At 24.7% G+C, this 10028-nt stretch overlaps 1 pseudogene; it reads right to left on the bottom strand.

The window, feature by feature from the left end:
- Positions 1 to 8599: 8599 nt before the first annotated feature.
- On the bottom strand, positions 8600 to 9700 carry LOC147064317 (uncharacterized; annotated as a pseudogene).
- Between the last annotated feature and the right edge of the window lie 328 nt (positions 9701 to 10028).

The following is a 10028-nucleotide window of genomic DNA, read 5'->3' as shown; positions in this document are numbered from 1 at the left end:
TTTTCCTTTATAAATTAATAATATTTGTTTTAAGCAAGCCATTCTTGTTTTGATTTATGTTCTATGATCAATTTTTAATTCTTATAAGAGAAAAGCTGCTACTTAAGGATTTTTTGAACGTATCATATTTTTAAATAGATGCCAAAGAATATAATCCTTTTTATTGGTTTTTTTCTAATATTGCAATTTTATTTTTTTCTTTAAGAACTACGTGAATGATTATATGAATACTTCATATAAAAAGTCCGGACTTTTAACTATCTGATAATTTTCAGTGTTTCACCGATCTTCAGAAGTATTATTAGTTTAAGGTTTTAGAAACTCTCTTATGGTTAAATATATACCATCATCGTATGTTTTTTGGTTCTTTCTACTAACTTTTATGAAATGGTTTTACCACACATTCATGAAACTTCAAATTGTATTAATATACTAGAACATTGATATTTACTAATAAAAATAGTATCTTTATAAGATGTGTTGTTATGTTATTAGCAGAAATATATTGTTTAGGGAATTTATCGGATTTTCTTTGCGTATGTCTTATTAAAATAGTGTTACTCGTTTGAAAATTATTGGTATATTTTTTTTTTATTTAGTCTTATTTTGATTTGTGTTATTAAATGCTATTTAGGACATGATTTATAAACTTACTTCATATTACCATACATAAATCAACTTAATAATGCTTATTTATGTATCAAATATCTATACACGTCTGTATTAGCTAAGCTAAGTATTTTTTTTATAGTAATTTTTTATCGATTATAAAAGTCGGTATGATGTTCAGAAATAGATGGATCCATACTTTTTGATTTAAAAATTTCACAGAAGCGATTTATCACTTTTTGCAAACAAACTTATGAATTAAGGCTTATAGCAGATAACAAAAATCTCATGTATAAAATAAATGCATGTTCAAATATCATAAGTTACCAATCATTATGTTAAACAGCTAGTTTTTATTGCGAATAGTCTATTCATAAATTTTCTATATTCTTTATTATAGCTAATGTATTTTTATTTGGCTAGAATATGCGTTATTTGTATGGAATCGACTGAATTTTACTACTGAGATGCTAGGTCTATGTAATATAGTGCATTAGAAATTACGCACTGGTTTTATCTAAAAAAATTAAGAGCCTTTTCAATATATCAAAAATGTAATGAAAACATCACGTTTTTTGTTAAATAAACAAATTTAACAAGGTCTATAAAGAAATTTTATACTATAAAGTTCTTTTAGAAACAAATAAAACACCAATATTACTTTTTTTTATTAAAAAAAACAGTGAATGACAAAAATAAACTAGCACTAATAGCCGCAACCTCATTCATCCTATAGTTCATATAATTGTTAATTAATGAAAAAAAATGTTTTCACATCTTATTTATAGCATAATCTACTATATAATCCATTTAAGTATGATATTTTTAACAACATATTAATATAATTATAATTTAATGATATTTATGTCATATTTTATTTCCCATAAGATGTGAAAATTGCGATAAAATTATTTTAATATAAGAACAAATCATTTAAATACCATGAAAGTAAACACTTAAACTCTACCTATAGGCCTAAACTAAAATATTATATAAGAAAATCTACGATGAATATTTTATATCTGTTTCACCATTCTAATATAATAAAACCAGTTTCTGCATCTGAAAAATTCTTTATTCGTAAAATTACCTAAATTTTTGTGATTTATTTATGCTACATTCACCGTGAGAAAAAGTAAAAATGTTTTTCAATAAAGCACGCACAGATTACCCGGCGAATTTATAACAAAAATGCATAATAAATAGTTTTAAATCTATAGAACTAGTTTTAGACAATATTATGCGATACACACATCATAATATTTTTTGGGCTTCAATATCCCATTTTTTTGTTTAATATTATATTTTCCTAAATATAATGTTTTTTTATCAAGAAAATAATTTCAATATTTCTGTATCAATAATTCACACCTATGACTTTTCTACATTTCTTTATGTGAAATTTAGTAAACAAATATTCACTGCTAACTATGGCAAGATAAATCAAAAAACTCTTATAAAATTAAAAAAGAATTATAAAAATATATTAAATTTATTATCTATAATGATACAAAATATTTTAAAGATATAAAAATCGATGTATCTTGTTTATGATCACATCTTATAGCGATATAAAAAAGGAAATAGTTAGTAAACACACTATGCATATATCGTGAAGTTAATCGCGATAGGATGTAAATCATTTTCTAGATATAATACTTAAAATTTTACATCAAATATTCCCCGTAAAGAAAACAAATAAATAGCTTTCAACCGTCTCATATGATTCTAAAATTATGATCAAATAATATATAACTGCTTTATTGGTTTTTTATGTGCTGTATTTCATTCTGTAGCATATTTATATGCTATAATATATATATTATATTATTTAACCAGTAAATACACATTCTATTTTATTTATAATGCCTAATAATGTTACTCGCTTAAAATTATAATTTTTTTGTAAAAATGTTGGATTTTTATGCATGTTGTTTTAAGCCTGAAATTTTTCTTTTTAGACTATCTGCAATAAGCAAAGAATAATGCTAAAAATAACGATGAAAAAAAAGATGTTTTTTTTATTCTTTGAACATTTTCCAGCTATGTAATTTTATTTTTATCTGTATCTAACCGCTAAAAAAGTGTTGTCAACTAACTGCAGTTCATTAAAAAAACACCTAGGGTAGTGTAAATTAATTTTTATATACAAAAAAGTATGCGTTTAAAAAATTATGAATAATATCCGGTAAGATCCAAAATGTGTTAGCTTAGATGAAAAAAGTTAATTAAATATTGTTACTTAGTGCAATAAAAACTAATCCTTATTTATTATTTCTATTACAATTTATTTATAAATTGAAAGGTCCAGTTTTTAGATTTTTTATAAATAAGCTTGTGATACTTGTATAAATATAAGAATTGATTTTACTTTGAACATATATTTTAATTTAATTTAAAAACAAGATGAAAACGGGTGTTTTTTGATTACCAGTATAGTGAAAAAATATAATATTAAAAAAAAATTAAGAATTGTTTCATAGCATTTCATATTTTTTATTTACCAATTCCTTCAAACATAAAAATGGAAGTGTATTTTTATTTCTAGAATCATGCAAGTAATATCCAATAATCTTAAATTGAATATTTTTTATGTTTTTGCAAAAAATTTTGATTACTATATCTTTTTTTTTTGTAAAAAAAGCCAAGTAAATCTCCTTTAAATTAATAATACTATGATCATGCTGCATATCATTTATAATAAATGATTCGAGGTCAAAAAATTCATCAATGTGCGTGATTTTCTTGCATATTTTTATAAAATCAATTTGAATATTTTTTTTGAGACCTTCAATTTTAAATTTATTTGATGGATTATCTTTTAATTCTTTAAGTATGCTTTTTTGGTAAAAGCTACTGAAGAGTCTATCATAAGTATTATTCCAAAAATTCTTTTCGAATGTAAATCCTGAATAATTTAAGACTATATGAAATGACTCATCATAGAAAAACGTCTTTGAGTAAACATCTATTCGCATTTTTATGCTCATGGTGTTCATACTTTTATAGAAATCATATAGTTTATTGCTTGATTTCATAAGACTGTCAAGTTTTTGTTCTTCATAATTGGATTCATAAACTTTGAAGTCTGTATTTTCTATAGAAGTAAATTCAGAAACAATATCAGTATTCAAAACAAAAATATCTGAATCTAATTTGAAATAACTAATATTTTTGGTAAATGCTTTACTGATTCTCAACGTAGTTTTATGTATTTTATCGAGGTTTGTTATTTTATTAATAGCAGAACCGTATATATGGGATTCTTGTATGATGAATATATAATTTTCGTATAATTTTGATATGAATTTTTTTGTTAGGAACACCAAGTAAAAATCCATATTCAACAACGACATAATATTTTTCATAAAGCACGATATATTCTTGCTTTTAAAAATAATTTCTTTCCTTTTATTATTTTTATCGATTAGATCATAAACCACAGGCATGTAAATATTCTCTTTTTTTATATAAATGATGATCCATTCATGCGTAATAACCTCTTTCTTTTTATTATAAAAATCTATGTTGTATTTTAACGAGTATTTGTATTCTTTGTCAGCTATAAAATTCATGTTTGGAATTTTGCACACAGAAAAGTCGTAGAAGGGTGTTTTTATAGTCATTCCTTCACCATTGCTGAAATCTTTATAAAATGGAAGATTTATATGAAAAAGAATTTCACTTTCTTTCTTTATGAAATCATCATGTTCTTTTATTCCATGAAACTCAATGCTTTGCACCAGTTTTCCATTAAAAGCATCATCTTTTATCTTACCCTGTTCAAATAAATTATATGACATAGCACAGATAATTTCTCTGTTTCTAGATTCATATATTTCATGTGAAATTTTATTTTTCAGCCCAGTGTTCAGAATTATCTCTTCAGGGGAGATTAAATCACCTCTTCTACCATTTGTATATTCCCTATAATAATCCACAGCTTTGTCACCATCAAGAATCAGAATTATATAAATAAAATTTCTGTGCTTTTTTTGAAAGTCATATGCTGAAAAATCGACAGATTTTACTTTGTTTATTTTTTCTATAATATTTTGAATTTGTAATAAATTCACTTTAGAAATTTCGCAATTCGAAAAAAGCATAAAATCAGATTGATTTCCATTAGTGGAACGCTCATTAAAAATATGATTTAGCTGATCAGTATTTGAATACACACTAAAATTGAATTTGTTGTTATGATTATCAAACTCATTTAGCAAACTTTTTATCCTTTTATTTTTTGTAACCTCGCTGTTTTTTTTCTCACTGAAAAAAGTTATAGAGCTTTTAAAAAATACATATTCTAGGAAATCTTTACATTCATTTTCGAACTGACGTGAATCTATTTTTCCACAAGTGTGAAATAATTTCATTCTAAGTTTCTGTTTATCTACTTGATCAAATATTACAGTTTTTAAAGCATCCATCGAACCATCATTTATTATTCTTGAACAAAAAATGTGTTGATTCAATAGTGTATTGAATAGATGTTTATTTTTTTTACATACGCTTCGTATTATTTCTTTGTTTTCATTATGGGCTTTTCTTAAGATTTTATCACATATAATAAAGCTAGAAAAAAAATAAAAGTAAGAATTCATAGATTTTATTTTTAAAGCATATAAATACGGAAATAAATACCTTTTCTATGGTTTAATATATTATTTTCCATTTAAAGATGTTTATAAATGAACTTAATTTTAATCTAAAATAGAAAAAAATCTATAAAATGATTCTTCATAATCTAAATATATAGTCAATTGGTATTAACCAAATTGATTAGAATGTAACAATTTCTAATTTAATCTGGTTTAAATTTTGTGAATTCTGTTAAACTACAAAATCGAATGTTTATTACAATCATTGCTCACATGTTTTTATTATTGTGTTATAAGAAAATTTTTTATGCATTCTAATATATCATTTTAAAAGAAAAAACTGATAATATCTATATTTTTTGAAGTTTCTTTTCTGATATGAAAGATGTAAATTCCATTGCTTCAAAAAGACATCCAACACTTTCAAAAATCTATTATGGTTAATTAAGTTTTATTTTTTTGTGTTTTTTGTGTGAATTTACCTGAAAATTAAAAAAGTATGTAATTTTATCAATTATAAATGTCCATATTTATAAAAAACTTAAAAAAATCGGGTTCAAAACTAATTAATGCGAAAATAATAATAAAAAGATTCAAAAATGGTTAACTTTAAATGCATACTCTTCTTTTTATTTAAAAATATCATAAACAATATGACCAATATAAAGGTTATCTAAATGCACATACAAAAAAAATTTAATGTATTCTCTTATGACTTTGAGTTTGCACATTCTACAATTCTAATTATGTAATTCATAGATTACAAATAAGGACAATTTAAGTTTTATAATTTTTTCTATTTATGGGTTGTTTCTTTTATAAATTCATCTATTGTGACATATTCAGCCCATTAGGAACATTTCAAAACTCCTTGGTGCATCTTTTCAGACCTTCCTCTGATCTATCATATCAACTGATCTTCTATCTCAAATGAGATGTGTTCAAGCGTCTTGCGAATCAGTTTTACAAAAATCTTTATTTATTTTGCAAAATAAGTCATGTAAAGTTCATTAAGTAGATTGTAGTTAGAAGTTTTTAATATAGTATGTCGTCTGTATAATTAGTAAATCGTGAACTTTTAAATACTTTTGTGCTTTTACGTATAAACCATAAAATGAACGAATTTGATTGTGTCGACTTTTAATTATAGAATTAATCTCTACTAAAAATTAAGTAAAAACAGATACTAGAATACATTAATGTATTTTTTTATCTTGTATCGATACACGTGTGAAGAATTTATGTGTGGGAATGCACAAATCTATACAAGTTAAATTCTATTTAGTTTATATTAAATATAAGAGTGTTTTAATATTAATATTTATTTATGGGTTGATTTTATTTTTATCTATTTAGATGTGGTCAGCGCATTTGAAATATTGCATAACTTCTTGATGCATCCCCCTGATCTATTTTCATCAACTGCTCTTCTTCTCTCAAATTAGATGTGTACAAGTGTCTTGTGGATGTAACAGCTTTCATGTATGGTTCAGCAACGTTTGGGATTTTTAAAACCCTAAAAATTTTCTTATGGATCTTTGTAACCACTCCATAAGTAGCGTGTTTTAATTGTATATCGTTATATGAAAAATTCGAGATATCAAAAAAAAAATTCTTGGCTGATTTTGATCTTTGAATATTTCAGTTACTTCTGCTTTTTCTATAAAAATTATTGAATTTTAGAAATTTTTATTTTAATATATCAGTTCTTTTAGTGCAATGGTTTTAGAATTTAGAGTTTTAATAAGGCTAAGAAAATTCGAGTTTCTATTTTTATAAATTTCATATTTTTGAATGTTCTATGTGTTATTATTTTTTCACCACATCAAGAACATGGAATTAAGTTTATAACAACATTATTTTTTTAAAGTTAATGCATAAATTTTTTACAGCATTCCCCAAAACTGGAATGTAAAATTGTTTTAAGGCGTCAAAATTTATTATTTTAAAATTTCATATCTGGTTTTCTGGTGCACACTTATTTCTTATTATAATTTAATTATTTGTACTTTAAGCCACAAACGTTGTCGTATTTTCAAAGAAGTATGAAATCCCAAATAAAAAGAAGCAATTACAAAGGAATAGTATTGAGGAAAACAATTGAATAATTATGTCTTGAAATGAGAAACTATACGCGTGAAAATTGTAAAATAGATGTTACTAAAATTAAGTATTAGGCAAAAATGTACCATGGAAAATCTAAAGCTTTGCTTGAAATAATTTAAATATCTAAAAAAAATTTAATGGTAATCCTATATGTTGTAGTAAATATTACAGTAAAGAAAAAAATTAACATTACTAGATAATAATATGTTTGGTAATTTCATAATATTATTGATTGTCTGAAGAGATGAAATTTCATCTAAATAATGAACTTTATGAAATTTACTTTGTGTTTGGTTTTATATTTTTGCAACTTTTTATCCAAACGAAATCCTACGATGGATCTATCTAGCAGCATAAACATATAAATTTAGTTAACTATTAAGAAATTTAAATTTATGCATGTGAAAGTTTTGGTTCATTATCTTTTAGGCTAGAGATGCTTTCGATGGATCAATAAATTGGATTTTATTTTTATTTATGTTTTGCTTTTGATTTTACTTTTATATTTGCAAACACTTTGCGCGAAACAGACAATTTTAGGTTTAAACTTCAACAATACTTTTTACTATCTCTTCCCATGCTAGATACTGATCGATACCCTTCTTCTCTAAAAATTATCTGTTTAAGTGTCTTTCACAACCCTGAAGTTTATAAAATGAATAGCCTAATTACAATTCTATATGTATTGTGTAGTTAATTGAATTTATTTACGGGTTTATTTATCCTATTTCAAACTATAGGATTGAGGAAACCCTTGAAACAATAGGTCTTGAAAAGAGGAGAAGTATCGAAGAAAATGTAAGAGAAGAGGATATTTCTAAGGGTATAGACATGGCGTGTCATTGGAAATAAACACATTATTCTGAGGAGAAAATCATAAACTACAATATCAAAATTAACCAATAGAATTTAAAGATTTATTTACAGCGTATATTTATGGTTATAATTTTGGTTTTAGTTCTCGAGCAAATTTAAATGATTTTCCATGCGCACGTCGTATTTGTATTTTTGGCTATCTTCCTTTCTCCGAAATCTTCTTAACCTATAAAATAAAAGGTTTATTTAAACTACTTAATTTATTTTATCTAACTACCCTTTTAGAACAAGTATTAAAATAGATCGATTTATAAAGCGGGTGATTCTTGAATAACAAATATATGTATTTTAAATGCAAGTTAAAGTTTTTTATGGGTCGGGGCTTTGTATTTTTAATGCTTTTCCTCCCAGCAAAACCTAAATGACCTAAGAGTGTGGTATATTAGCGTTAATTCAAATTTATTTATTTATTTATTTTTCTTGTTTGTAATTGAATAAGCTGCTTCAACTAGATCTGCATGTTTCTCCATTTCATCTCTAATTGGCTTGATAATTTCATCAATCATTAACGACACACTATTTTTTAAATCAGCTGGATGTATATTTTTAGCAACAAAATCAGACTCTAATTCTAAGTAATCACCAAATACAATATCATCACGATCTTTACAAAAAATAACAACCTGTTTTTCTTTTATTGCATATATAGGGAAAATAATGAATTTGAGCAAAGAAAGCAAACCTGTTTCTTTGTTTCCTTCTTCACAAAAACATTTTCTAATCTTTTTCTGTATATCTTTAGTCGAATCACAAAGATCAATTTTGCTATACACATCAGAAGAACTCATTTTTTCACTATTAAGTCCCGGAATCATAAAATTCATTAAATGTATTCTCTTCTTATAACTTAGTAAGGGGAGATACTTCATCGCATACGTAAAAATTTTTCTTTGATCTACACCGCCAAATTGAGCATCAACATCTAAATATTCTTCATCAAGAGCTTGCATTGACGGGTAAATTAACGATGATAAAAGTGGATTATCAACTTGTTTTACTACTTGTGCACCAGCTTTTTTTGCATCCCGTTCTGATGTTAAAGTAGATATTCTAAAAAGATCCATAGTGTATTTACTAGATGTTTGAAAATCACTTCCTTTAACGAATTCAAGCCGTCCATTTGTTTTCTTAGAATTAATATTGAGATCTTCTAGCTTTGTATTTAAATTCAAGTCTTTAACTTCAATCTCAATATTAAGGCTTTTGAGCATAGCTTTAATTATTATTTCATAATAAATTGTTCGATTTTCAATTTGCTCGAAAGGGGCTTTTAAATTATCTAGAAATGCATGAATATCAGCTAGCAAAATCTTTACATGACTATTTGCCATTAAAAAGTCTCTTATTTTAAGTATTGGAAGAAAATATGCGATGTGAGGTTTACCTGTTGTTGCTGTTCCCCAGTAAATCTTTATATCTCTTTCTTTTATGATATCCTTGAGTTCGGAATCACCAATAACTTCTTGAAGGTTACGTGTGATTAAATCGTATTTCGTTTTGTGGTCCATTTCAAGGGATATTTAATTTGCTAATATTAAATTGAAATAGATAAATATCAAATGTATTTATTTATAGGGTAATTTGATGTTTAGACCTCAAATATCGTTCAAGAAAAACATTAAATTGCTCCATAGAACATATTTTTCTAATACTTATTTCAAAATGAGCATCTATCATGAATTTATTTATTTGTGACAAAATAAGAAATAAATATATTTAATATGTTCACAGAAGCTATATTTGTTTTCATAATATGCTTATTTTAGATCGGTACCTCATTATTTTTTATTTATGGGTTAAGTTTATTTTTATGAATTCCATCTATTGAGACTTAGT

The sequence above is a fragment of the Rhyacophila brunnea genome, unplaced genomic scaffold (genome assembly GCF_057557595.1).
Source record: "Rhyacophila brunnea isolate RB1 unplaced genomic scaffold, BYU_Rbru_1.0 scaffold_76, whole genome shotgun sequence".
Taxonomy (NCBI): Eukaryota; Metazoa; Arthropoda; class Insecta; order Trichoptera; family Rhyacophilidae; genus Rhyacophila; species Rhyacophila brunnea.
Note: the sequence above shows the minus strand (reverse complement) of the source record. Positions and strands in the feature narration are given on the sequence as shown.